The sequence below is a fragment of the Coffea eugenioides genome, unplaced genomic scaffold (genome assembly GCF_003713205.1).
Source record: "Coffea eugenioides isolate CCC68of unplaced genomic scaffold, Ceug_1.0 ScVebR1_67;HRSCAF=338, whole genome shotgun sequence".
In the NCBI taxonomy this organism is placed as follows: domain Eukaryota; kingdom Viridiplantae; phylum Streptophyta; class Magnoliopsida; order Gentianales; family Rubiaceae; genus Coffea; species Coffea eugenioides.
In genome coordinates, this window is record NW_020864540.1 from 51,207 (window position 1) to 64,691 (window position 13,485).

Consider the following 13,485-nt stretch of genomic DNA (forward strand, 5'->3'; position numbering starts at 1 on the left):
TTATTAAATTTGAACGCTTCCGCATCTCTTGTATCTAAGTTATTAACCGTTTTGTGTGGTCCGGTAATAAGTTTGAATGGAATTGCTTGAGTCCTGGCGAGAGCTAGGCAGGCGTCCCGCGGATACCCTTTGGTTCGCCTTAGGGAGAAGTGGGGGCGTCACAGTTGGTATCAGAGCATAGGCTTTAGATCTTATAGTGTATCCTAGGCTTAAAATTTAGGATGCCTGACTGTGGGATTAATTTGAATATTATGTGAACTAGAGGGTCTATTGTATCCTACGGGTTAAAGAAATTGGTTACTTGAGAGTTTCTTACTTGGGACTTGTAGAAATAAAAATTGAGGAATTAGCTGATGTTATATTGAAGGAAAATATGGGATGAGAGATTAGTAGTGAAAGATTGGACGAATTTGAATTATTGTTATACTTGTAAGTGTGGAAAGAAGTGAGACAATTATTAGTGCTGGATAAAGCAGATAAGAGACCGAGATTTGATGGTCAAACTCCATGTATCGTGATTGTGAACCCAGATGAAAGAGTTTCAAAGGTATAAAATGCATTTTCCTGCTCATTTACCTCCTAGAGAAATTATGCTTTGAAATTCTAAAGGAAAAATGGGGATGTACTAGTTTTATTTTCAAACGATAATTGGAAATAATATATATATGCTTTAAGTATGTGTAATTCTTCGATTTTGGTAAATATGTGAATTTTACTTGAATTTCAATTTAAAATCTATGAATAACTGATGAGTTTGTTGAAATTTTGTATGTGATGGGCTGATACAAGGTTAAAATTTTCTAAACTAGATTTTCCCCCTTGATTGTATACTGGTGTATTCTCACACTTGAATTCATCTATGCTTTACAAAAAAAATAAATAAATAAATAATAAAAATATCTTGAATTTTCGGAAGAACGGCGAACTTATGTTTTTATAATAAAAATCTTGAACTTGATAAGATTTTTGTTACTTTAAATACTCTTCTTATCTTTTAAAATTCTTGGTTTTCAAGAAGGGTGAGCCTATCTTTAGGTGTACAGATTGAGGGAACTTTGAGATATAGAGTAACCGCATTCAAGAACACACAGTTAGTGTGAATTGACTTGGTTTCCATTTGACACGTAAGTTAGCAAGTTGTACTTATTTCTTGGGTTTGAACTTGGAGCTTGAGACTTTAACTATAAAACCCTAAGACTAGTTATTCTTGGAGATGATGGTGCTCTGGTTGGTGGCTTGTTTTGTGACTTCTTAACTCGTACTATAACCTTCGATACATGTAAAGAATCATGTCTTGATTCTAAATATTTTTGTAACTTGTATATGCATTAAGTTCTTTTATGATTAATTATTCCTTTTCTTGCGCTTATAGACTCCTATTAAGTATGGTAGCAGGAATAGGAAAAAGGGGTCGTGGCCGAGGACTTAGACAACCCTGTACTCGTGAGAAAAATTGATGGATAGTCTTATATAATTTAATGAGATTCTAGTACTGAATATGAATCGAGAAAAAAACCAGAAGATTAGATCTACCAGTGTATAATGGATTAACCTAGTTGGGAACTTGTGAGATTTTCCTGTGTGAAATTTTAATAACTGCTTTATACGTATATTATGATTGGTCCTGTGGCCATATTTCAACTTTTGTGAAAGTTTGAACTCCAAAAGTATTTCGTGGGTTGGTGAGATGACCTGAACTCATTACCAATTTGTTCTACTTGAACAAAAGCACTTTCAATTTTACTTGACTAATACTATACCCAGATTCACTTGTTTTACTTTTCACAAAATTTATATATATATATATATATATATATATATATATATGTATATGTATACACATTACACATTTTGAACTCGTTTGAAACTCGAAATCAGATAGAGTTCAAGTTCGAATCTTTCTTAGGAACATGAATGCCTATTTGTTATGAATCAGATATTAGAAATGATTGGATTTTATGTACCAGTAGAGTTAACTCTTGGTTGGATAAAAGGGTGGTAAAGGTATTGGATCACAGGTTATGCGAATATGAACCTACATGTTTACCTATCTTTCTTAAAGGCATTTTCTAAAATATACGCCTTACTCGAACATAGATTTAACTCGAAACTTTGAGGAAAAGTGTTGGAACACCCTCCATGTATATGTTATGATTATTATGTATATGTTTTAAAAATCATGCATTAAGTTGCATGATTAATATTCTTAAATCTATTTGAGAGATTTTAAATATGTATTGATGATTGTGGTTAAACATTATTTGAAATCTCTTACTAAGAAAATTTAGTTTTGGGTCCTGAAGAAAAATTTGTATCTTTAACTCTAATTTTGAAAATTTTGAATCGCATTTTGCCACAGATACATTCAAAATACATCAAAAGTCTTGACCTTATCTTGTAAGTCATGATTGGTTTGATTTAGACAAAATTTTGAGGAAAGGGATTTTGGTCCTGCTAGTGCGTAACAGTTTTTTTTTTAGGATTTGGAACTTGTTTCATATGGCGTGTAATTTATGGTTTCACTACACACAGGAGTAAAACCTTAGAATGGAAGTACATATCATTATATCAAGAGGTATTACTTTAGTCGTGTGTGTGGATTTTCTTAAGTACCATTCGAGGAGAGGGAAGATTAAATATACCTGGATGACTTAGATGCGTGAGAATTTACAGGTTGTGGATAGTTGAGTTTCAAATTCTGATTTGCTACTTATTTAGATGCTTGAGCTGTTGATAGGCTAACAGTCAGGATTAAGAAAATAGATGAATGAAAAGTTTGGAAGAGATGCGTATAGAAATAGAAATTCTTCACAAGGAGTTGGAATTCCAAACTAAATTGGCTGAATTCTGGAAAAAAAAAATCGAGAACTTAGGGTTGATGATGGGATCCAATGTTTAATCGCCAATTTGAGATATTAAAAGTTGTGAGATTTGGGTGAGTGAAAGGAAATATTTGATGGCTTGAATGAGCCTAACGATTAGGGACCGGATGTTATATTTGGAATGGACGCTTGAGGCTATATATACATAGATTATTGAGATTTGAACGATGAGACTATTAAGAACAAATACTCCATAGCCTCACATAAACGAGAATTATAATCAAGGGTCAAGAGCAGCGAATAAGAGATTTAAAGTAGAGTTACTACCAACCGGGAATCCTAGAAACTGATGTGCTTAACCACTTCCAATTCAAGATGGGGATGCTTGAATTTTCAGTTATGCCAATTGGGTTGACTAATGTATTAGCAGCAATTATTGCATTAATGCATCAAGGTTTTAAATCGTAATAGGATTAATCTGTGATGGCATTTATTGATGATGTATTGATATACCCTAAAGTTTGAGAAGATCATGAAAAAAATACCTGATGGTAGTTTTACAAACCCCGAGAGAACGCTAACTTTTGTTAAGTCCAATAAATGTGAGTTCAATGGGAAGAAATAGCCTTTCTAAGTTATATAATATCTAAGGAAGAAATTGTTGTTAACTCAGCTTAAGTGGAAGCTGTTTAAGAGGAAATGACTAGAAAATCCTACCGAAATTTGGAGTTCTTAGAGGTAGTCGAATATTTCCTTGGTTTGATCAGGGGCTTCTAAGGATACGAGACTTGGCAAGTTATTTGAGATTCTAAATGTGAGGAAGAATTTGAAGGTGAAAATCGTTTAATCAGTGCACTTGTGTTGGCTTTACCGAGCGGATGAGGTGATTTTGTGATTTATACAGATGGTTCAAAGGATGGGTTAGAATATATATTAATAATATATGATGAGGTAATTGTATATGCCTTCTGAAAGTTAAAATTTCCCGGAAGAAAGTAATCAACTCATGATTTGGAGTGAGTTGGAAAATGTAAGTCAATGATTGATCTGATAGGCTTAACCATGAAGGAAATGATATTGTTCTAAATATGAATTTCGAGGACGAAATTCCTTTCAAGAAGGGGAGGATGTGAGGACCCGAAAATTTTCTTATTTTTTTTTATAGAATATTACTGGAATATTTAAATGATTATTCACTCATTTTTTTCGAATTATTTATTTCGACCATTTTAAATCCATTTATATGGAATGACACCTCTGTATATTTTTAAAGCGTTTTGTTGAAAAATTCGCTTTTCGAAAATTTGTTTAGTCCGGAATGACGGGTACACGTTTTTCTAGGCTATACTTGAATCGGGAGTGTATTAATATTGGAGAATTAAGAACGATCAATAATAGATTAAGAAAGGTTAATGGAGGAATTTATACTCAATTCACGTGAGTACTCGTAAAATTCCATTATTTTAAAATCCCTAATTTTGGCTAAAATAATTATTTATTTGGATTTTTGCCACGAATAATATTTTCTAGCCTATTAGACCTAAGTACATTGTTTTATAGCTTCGTTATATTTTTTTAAAGTGTCTCGTTTCAAAAATTATTTTCTTATAAGCTTGTTTAGTGAAAAGGTGAAAACGTGTCCAAACACTTTAGCCAATTGGGATTACAATAAGCTAAAAATTTAAGACCTATACAATGGACCTAAAATAGACAATTTTAGATTTAAACACACAAGTAATAACTAGTGGTACGATCGTTATAAGAATTTTTCAAAGGTTTTAATTTTTATTACGCCTAAATTAGAAATACGTGTTTTCACGTGCGCGCTTAATTGAGGGACTTTGGACCATTATTTTGGGACAATTAAGAATGAATAGTATTTATATGAATGTAAGGGCCCTAGAGGTTTAGTGCACTAGTGCAACAAACGTAAGAGAAATCGGATACAAAACGCGCGCGTAGGGTACTAGTTAAAAATTGATTTGACGTATCAAAGGATTTGACGTCAAGCGTCTTTTGTACGCAAAGGCTACAGAGCCGAAATTCATTTCCTTTTCTCTGCTACAATGGCCGGCTAGACTGCAGCAAAGGAACAACCAAAGTCACCATTTCTTTTCTTCTAAAACTCAACCAAATTCCTACCAAAACTTCCATAGATTCTCACCAAACTTCACATTCGTTTAGCTTTTCACTTGGACAACAACTTAGGCTGGAAAAGGGAGGAGTTTCACGACTGTCTTCAGGCTTCATAGGGACCGAAATTTTCTGATTTGAACAGCCATCAAAGTAGGTAGCCATCTAACTTCTTAAACTTGTTTATGGTGTTTGATTTACGCATTTGAGTTGGAATCTTTACTTTAGTAGCTTGTATTGTTGGAAAAAGTGGGCTCTATGAATTCCCACTCTTGGGTTGTTGCTGATTCTGTGCTTGATGAAGTTTATGATGACGGATTAGTGTTTAAGTTAGTGTTTCGTTGAAGAAAAACTGCAGGAAACTCACGTAGAGAGCAAGGGCCAAACTTGACCATTTTGCCCCTGCTCTGTTCGGTCATTTTATTGCAGAAATTGAGGATTTAATGGCTTGATTGTGTAGTTTACATGTTGTAGAAGTTGTGTACAAAATTTCGTTGAAAAATATTGAGTTTTGGTTGCTCAAACGAATTTATTTCAAAAACTAGTAAACTGGAAAACGGTTTCGCCGTAATCCAGACCAGTGGTTGTATTTCATCCATAACTCCGTACTCCGACGTCGAAATCAGGTGCCGTTAGCGGCATTTGAAACTAGACGTTTCCATGTTTTTATCGGTGTATAATGCACGTCCTGGTTTTATGTGTGTGAGCCACACCATTCATCTGAAGTCGGCTGTCCTGTTTCTCCGTTCTGCCGAAATGATTTGATAATGCTGCAACTTGAGCCTTGATTTTGAACCAGTTGCATGCTGAAACTTGAAACGATTGCTTCTGTGAAGTTGTAGCCCTATGAATTTATTTTCTAACACTATCAACCATTCCCAATTCCGAGTTAAAATTGAGAGAGTTATGATCAAAATACGGCGACTGCTCGTTTTGAAAATCTTAGATTTGGACAGATTGCCTTAAGAATTTTTCCAAACTTTGGTTGATTGAATGACCCCCCTCCCGAGGGTATTTTTCCGTGAAATTTGATAGAGAGATAACCTTCATATGGAAGTATTATACTGAAAAATTTGGTGTCAATCCAAGTCCGTTTCGGCACTTAACTAAAGGTCCAAAGTTGGAACCAAATCTGGAAATTTTGTAACAGTCTTGAATTTTTCCCAACTTTGAGCTACCATATCTTGGTGCTCGAAACTCCGATTCTTGATCCGTTTGTTCTGACCTAAACCTTACTTGCACCTCTAATTGATCTATAAATTTCAAGGGCTGGTTTGCAACGAGTGAATTCTGCCGAATTTTCAAAGTTAGCGAAAAACCAACCCCGGCTCAATCCTGGGTGATTTGGAACAGCAACTTTAGGCTCATTTTTGAGCACTTTCCACTTCGATTCATGGAAAAGTGTCTTCTAGGAACTTGCAGTACTTTCTAAGAGGTTTTCAACGGTATAAAGTTTTCCAATTCTCGACTTATGCCGAGTGAGTTACGATTTTTCAAAGATTCATAACAAAACTGAAAATTTTCCAACTTTCAAGGAAATAGAGTTTTTCAAGAACTCTTTATTCTTTTGATATTATCTAAACGTTTTATCCCCGATTTCCTAGATAAAGACTTAAATATTGTTGAATGTTATTAAACCTCTCTCGAACCTCGATTTACGAGTAATTGAGGTTCATTTTCACGGAATTTCCTAGAGTAATACTAGTGAACGAATTATTCCTCGATATTTGGGATATGGGTGATAATTCACTATTATTTGCTCAGGCACGCACGAGGACCTCCAAGAGGACCCTACTGTGGAAGTTTGAACTCTTCCTCCAATTTACTTGCTTGCATAACTTGGTGAGTGTCAAGTGTATGCCTACTTGAACCCTAAAGTCTTGATTCATGCTTGATTCACCTGATTTCATGCTTAGCTTAACTGATTTTGACAAAATGGAGTCGAGTGTGTACTTGATCGCACTCGTTCTCATTTGAAACGAATGACTCATGCTTAACATGATTTGCTTGGTTTACATGACTTGAAGTGTCTGCTTAAACCTATCAAATGCTTGAATACATGAAATGGTATGCTATGATTGCATACGTCGATGGAGTGAATCTCCTCGACATTTACATGACAAATGGGGGACGCCCAAACTCATAGGCCGACCTTGGAACTCGAGCCGGCATGGGCTTGGTCGGGAACCTCGGTGAGCCATGAGACTCAAATGATAAGCTTGATCTATTGAGAGATCTCGCTTGGCATACTCGTATAGTATCGCCTTATAAATGTAGTGCGGGCCCGAAGTGGTGTATGGTGGACGGATGGGAAGTAAGTGGTGAACTACGGATATGAAAATATCAATCCGGTTGACGGAGAGTCATCACGGAAAGATATATAAACGGTGTCGGCAAATGTGGAACTTAGCTCCTGAGAGCTTCTATATCCTTGAATTGTTTCTGGTTACAGTTTATTGGTGTTATTAATTACTTGCAAGATAATACCTGAATTGTTATTGGGCTTGTTATCTGAACTATGTGGTTGCATGTGTGTTCTTGGCCTCACGAGCGTTTTGCTCACCCTGTAGATTTGTTTTCCTTAACAGGTTTGAACTCGGAGGTAAAATGGAGAAGCCCTCTTGATGTACTTTTGTTTAGGGCTTGTTATTACTTTTGGTTATGCCTTTGGTTTTGGAATTGTACTTTTGGTATGGAAATGTGACCCTGAGAACTGTCACAGTTGGTATCAGAGCCATATGCCGACAGTTGGGATCTTAAGTCCTTCGTCTGGAAAAGCCCCGAGCCTCTCGTTCGTGAAGAGTCACGAAGCGAAACTCTCCGTAAGGGATGCCCGCGTGCGGGTGGCAAGCTGATAGGTACCCCGTGATGTGACCCTTTGGACAAAATGTAATCTATATTCTGACGTGTAGTTTGGAGAATGGATGACTATTATTAAGTTTGAATACTTCCGCATTTAGTGTATCTAAATTATTGGCTTGTATTGTGTGGTCCGGCTATAAGTTGAATGGAATTGCTTGAGTCCTGTCGAGAGCTAGGCAGTCGTTCCGCGGATACCCTTTGGTTCGCCTTAGGGAGAAGTGGGGGCGTCACAGAGCGTAACCCAATACATTTAGGTCTAGGGTTGAGCTCCACCTCTCCCTACTGACAATCCTGTGTTAATGTTTATCTCAGATAGAGATATTGATAAAATATATAGTAAAGTTACCATTTAGTTGGTAAAGCGAAAAATTCATTTTTCATTCCTAAACTTTGAGTTAGGCACACATTTCGTCCCCAAATTTTTAGGCGCACCACATATAGTACATGAATTAATTATTTTTTGCCACATTTAGTCTAAAAAGGGTAAATTGCTTAATTTGGATGGAGAAAATCACATGTTTGGCACGTGGCTGTTAAGTAAAAATAATTTCTCAGTCAAAATTAACAGTCACGTCAGCCTTCTCCATGCAAATTGAATGTTTTATCATTTTTGGATTAAATGTGGTCCAAAATAATTAATTCATGTACTAAATGTAGTGCATCTAAAAATTTGGGGACGAAATGTATCCCTAATTCAAAGTTTAAGGACAAAAAGTAGATTTTTCCCTTTGGTAAATATCTTTCATTGTATTGTGTTGATGATATAGTAATTACAAATGGTAGGAGTAATATCATCCTTAACCATAAAGAGTGGATTATATTTGGAGTAAATATTATATACACTGATAGTGTGTACAACTTCATGATTAGATACATGAACATGAACAAAATTTGGAATCCAAATCTAAATTTAGATAAGTTGTTATGTATTTATTAATGATGGTGCATACACTGTAAGCATATGAAAGATTAATACATATATTTTATGAATTAATTGACAACATCTCAATAAGTCAACAATTAGTGTAGTTAATAAATATGTATCTACAACTATTATTCTGTTATGAAACAATTAAAAGTATGGATGCCCCTTTGTATTCCCAAGAGGATTAATTCTTGATTTATGGATACATTATGTATAGAAGTTACAATCCATAAATCTATTCATGTAGTGGAAGAACCGTTTCATAGGTTTCTTCATATTCTTGTAATAGTGGGTGTTTAATAGGATTGATGTTCCTTTAATCTTGTAGTACCTATATATAGAGGTACATTGACACCTTTTGGAATGAACTTTTGTATTAGTTGGAATAATAAGAATATCACTCTCCATTGCTCCACTTCTTTCTCTACTTCTTTCTCCAATATTTCACTTGATATTATAGTACCTTATTTTATTAGTTTTATAACACGTTATCAGCACGAGTCTCTACTTCTGAGCAAAGGTGAAACACGAGACTCTGTCAAGATTCTGCTAGTGTCAAATCAACTGTTGGTTTTTTTTTCGAGCAACTCTTGACTACCTATTGAGGTAAATCTCTAACCCATAAACTTATTTCAATTTCTTATGGTTAACACTTGAATGATCGCAAAATACAAGTGCTTATTGCTGAACAATCACTAAACACAAATATATACTGTTTGACATCTTTGAGGTAATATTTCTCCTTTTAATTCTACTTATTTATTTTTTGAATTATTTGTTATAAATAATTATATTCTGATGCAATGAATTTTGGAGATGCTATTATAGAAAATCAATTATATTTGAGGATCTACTTGTCCTTTGAAATACTTAAAGAAAAAGATTCGACCACTTGAAGATGGTCGTTGTTTAACGAAAAGATTTGACCACCAGAAGATGGTCATTATTTCAAAACTTGGTATGATAAATTTACTTATGGGTGCAAGTACACAATTTTGCTATGTTTAGAATTATTTTTTAGTTGAAAATAATATTTTCTACATATTTCTCAAATATGCTCTTGTAGTAGTAATATTGAGATAAATTTTGAGAAATATTTTGTACTTATTGCATGCTAATTCTAGTCCATTCCCAGAAGTGAATCCGACTAAATTTCAATTTATTAGTTATGGTTGTTGCCATGACTATGATTTTGGTAAATATATATTTTACCATGACAAGAGAAAAAATTACCACTTGAAGTGGGATAATAATGATAAGGACAAGAAAATAAAGGTCCTAAAGATAAATGTCCTGAAGTACATTTGACAAATCAAAATTATAATCGGATCTTCACATGGCCAATTTCTTTAAACACCCTGAAGGTGTATGATGCTTGATTTAATTTATGATAGTAATTAGCTTTTCTTCCTGAAGAAGAAATGAATGTTAAATATTTGGGATCAAAAAAATTATGGTGATGATATTTGTCCCATAAGAATTATGGTGACAATGATATGTGTCTCATTAATAAGTGCTACTATATACACTATATTCCAATGAGAGAGACAAATACAATCAGTTGTAGTGTATAAGTGATTGAAAGCTCCAGAAGAGCCACTACTATATTTCTCCCTGTAGGAGAAAAGTTTATTATGAATAAAGTACTATTTTTTATCATGTCTCGAAAAATTTATTGAATTTGAATATCCGTTGAAATGGATATCAAATTGAGATATTAAATGAGACAACAATAGATATCATGTTTTGAGATAAAGGTTAATTATATCATAATAACCATTCGAGAGAGAAATGATTATCGATATAGTTGTCTTCATTCTCATTTGATTTATAATTATCACCTGCAGTAAACCAGAAGTTTACTGATCCCAATGAATACATGATTTAACGAAAGTGAAAATATTTGAGAGCCAACAAATGTTTATACATACCCCCTTTATATTATATATGGCTCCAAAAAAATTTTAATTTTTATGTCGGGTATGAATCAGTTTTTACGATTAAATATCGTAAAATATTGATGAGTGATCTATTGAATGATTTATTTATTCTGATAAGTTACGATTCCCGATAATAGGGGGAGGAAAAGATCAACCGAAAGGAAGTCATTTAAAAAAAATTAGATTTCCTCGATCCTCATACAAAATAACGTGAACTGGAAGTTCAAGAAATTATTCATTTGCTGAAAACTGCAAATCAATTGTCAGATATATTTATCGACTCCAGAAGAGCCATTAAATCAACTATTCCTGCAGGAATACTCTGGTTAAAATTGATGTCCCTGAATGACATGTACAAGTGCTACAAATAAATTTAAGGCCGGCCTATCTAAATAAGGTATAAATTGATTTCAAATAACTCCGGAGATTAAATAAATGTCATGACAAAATTCAACCTCTTGAAGAGGTTGCTCCTGAAGAGCCAACTCCTGAAGAGAATAAAATCATAGAAAATTTAATTGGAGCCTAATAAAATATAGCACTTGATATTATAGAAGTTAATGAGGATCATGAATCTAAATCGGTTGATGAATGTCGGTATAGAAATGATTGTTCAAAGTGGAAAGATACAATCCAATCTGAATTGGATTTATTGGTTAAAAGAAAAAGTTTTTGGACCTGTAGTCCAAACACTTGAAGGTGTAAAACTAATAGAATAAAAAGAAATGAGAAAAAAGAAATTGTGATGTATAAAGCAAGACTTGTAGCCCAAGAATTTTCACAAAGGTCTGGATTTGATTATGATGAAACGTATTCACCTGTAGTGGATGCCATCACATTTAGATATCTTATGAGTTTTGCAGTACATGAAAAATTAGATATGCGTCTAATGGACGTCGTTACTGCATATTTATATGGGAATCTTGAAAATAATATTTATATGAGAATTCCCGAAGGATTCAACATGCCTGAAGCATGCAAATCAAATTCTAAAAATATTTATTCTATTAAATTACTAAGGTCTTTGTATGACCTAAAACAATCTGGACGTATGTGGTATAACCGCCTCAATTAATGTCTGACTAAAGAAGGTTATACCAATGATCCAATATGTCCATATGTTTTTATCAAGAAAAATGGATCAAATTTTGTGATAATTGCTGTATATTGATGATCTAAATTTGATTGGAACTCCTGAAGAGATTCAAAATAATGTTGAATATTTGAAGAAGGATTTTGAGATCAAGAATTTTGGAAAAACAAAATTCTACCTTAATTTACAAATTGAGCATTTGAAAAGTGAAATTTTTGTCCACCAAACTGCATATACCCGGAAGGTATTAAAGCGGTTTTATATAGATAAGACACATACATTAAGTACCCCAATGGTCGTCAGATCATTAAATCCTAATAAGGATTCTTTTAGACCACGAGAGGAAGATGGAGAGATATTTGGTCCTGAAGTACCATATCTCAGTACAATTGGCGAAGAATATTGAAATGCGACGATTAAAAGATCTCAAATGATGTTTGCATCAGGGGGAGAAATTAATACACAAGAATAGTGTACTCTTTTTCCTTCACTAGGGTTTTTGTCCCGTTGGGTTTTTCCCTAGTAAGGTTTTAACGAGGCATATTCTTTGTGTAATGGACATCCAAGGGGGAGTGTTATGAAACAATTAAAAGTATGGATGTCCCTTTGTATTCCCAAGAGGATTAATTCTTGATTTATGGATACATTATGTATAGAAGTTACAATCCATAAATCTATTCATGTAGTGGAAGAACCGTTTCATAGGTTTCTTCATATTCTTGTAATAGTGGGTGTTTAATAGGATTGATGTTCCTTTAATCTTGTAGTACCTATATATAGAGGTACATTGACACCCTTTGGAATGAACTTTTGTATTAGTTGGAATCATAAGAATATCACTCTCCATTGCTCCACTTCTTTCTCTACTTCTTTCTCCAATATTTCACTTGATATTATAGTACCTTATTTTATTAGTTTTATAACATATTCGTAGTATTAAGTATTCAAAATCCTATAGGTTGTTAATAGGGATGGCAATGGGGCGGGGTTGGGGCGGGGGACCCCTCCCCCACCCCCCGCCCCGTTGCCTATTAGTTCCCCCCGTCCCCCGCCCGTCCCCCGCCCCGTCTTGCCCCGCTTCCCCCGCGGGGGCACCCGCGGGGTTAATATAATTTTATTATAATTAATTTTAATAAATAATCAAGTACTAAAATATCAACACATCACCAAATTATTATTCATTGTAATTTTACAATTGAAACTCATAAAAACAATCAAACAGAAGTTATTTGAATACAATCCAATATGATGAAATAAATATAACTAAAATAGTCAAGTTTTCACTTTTAGTACAAATGCAATCACTAATTCATTATTGTATTTGTGCTTTTTTTGAGAAAAAAATGTTATTCTATTAAGTGTAATTAGAAATTTAGTATAAATGTATTAGTAAATTTAGTATAACTAATTAATAAATTCTATTAGTAGACATGTATAATTATTCATATAATTGATAATATCAATTATATTACATACACTAATATACATTATATAATACATCTAACTAATACTATCATTATCATAAGTTTATAACTAATTAAATTACATATTATATATAATTATATATATAATTTTGTTTTTGCGGGTGGCGGGGCGGGGGATGGGGCGGGGGTATATTCCCCCGCCCCGTTTCTAAACGGGGGGAAAAAATTCCCCCCCGCCCCCGCCCCGAGAGCCCCCCGCGGGCACCCGCCCCCATTGCCATCCCTA

At 34.0% G+C, this 13,485-nt stretch overlaps 1 long non-coding RNA gene across 2 annotated transcripts; it reads left to right on the forward strand.

Annotated features, from left to right (window-relative positions):
* Nucleotides 1–5,058: 5,058 nt before the first annotated feature.
* LOC113758732 lies at nt 5,059–7,646 on the forward strand. 2 transcript variants are annotated; one of them, XR_003466845.1, is made up of 3 exons: nt 5,059–5,108; nt 6,720–6,797; nt 7,544–7,646. It is a non-coding gene; the product is annotated as an uncharacterized LOC113758732 (long non-coding RNA). The 2 variants fall into 2 exon arrangements; XR_003466844.1 differs by having other exon boundaries at nt 5,080–5,112.
* Nucleotides 7,647–13,485: the final 5,839 nt, after the last annotated feature.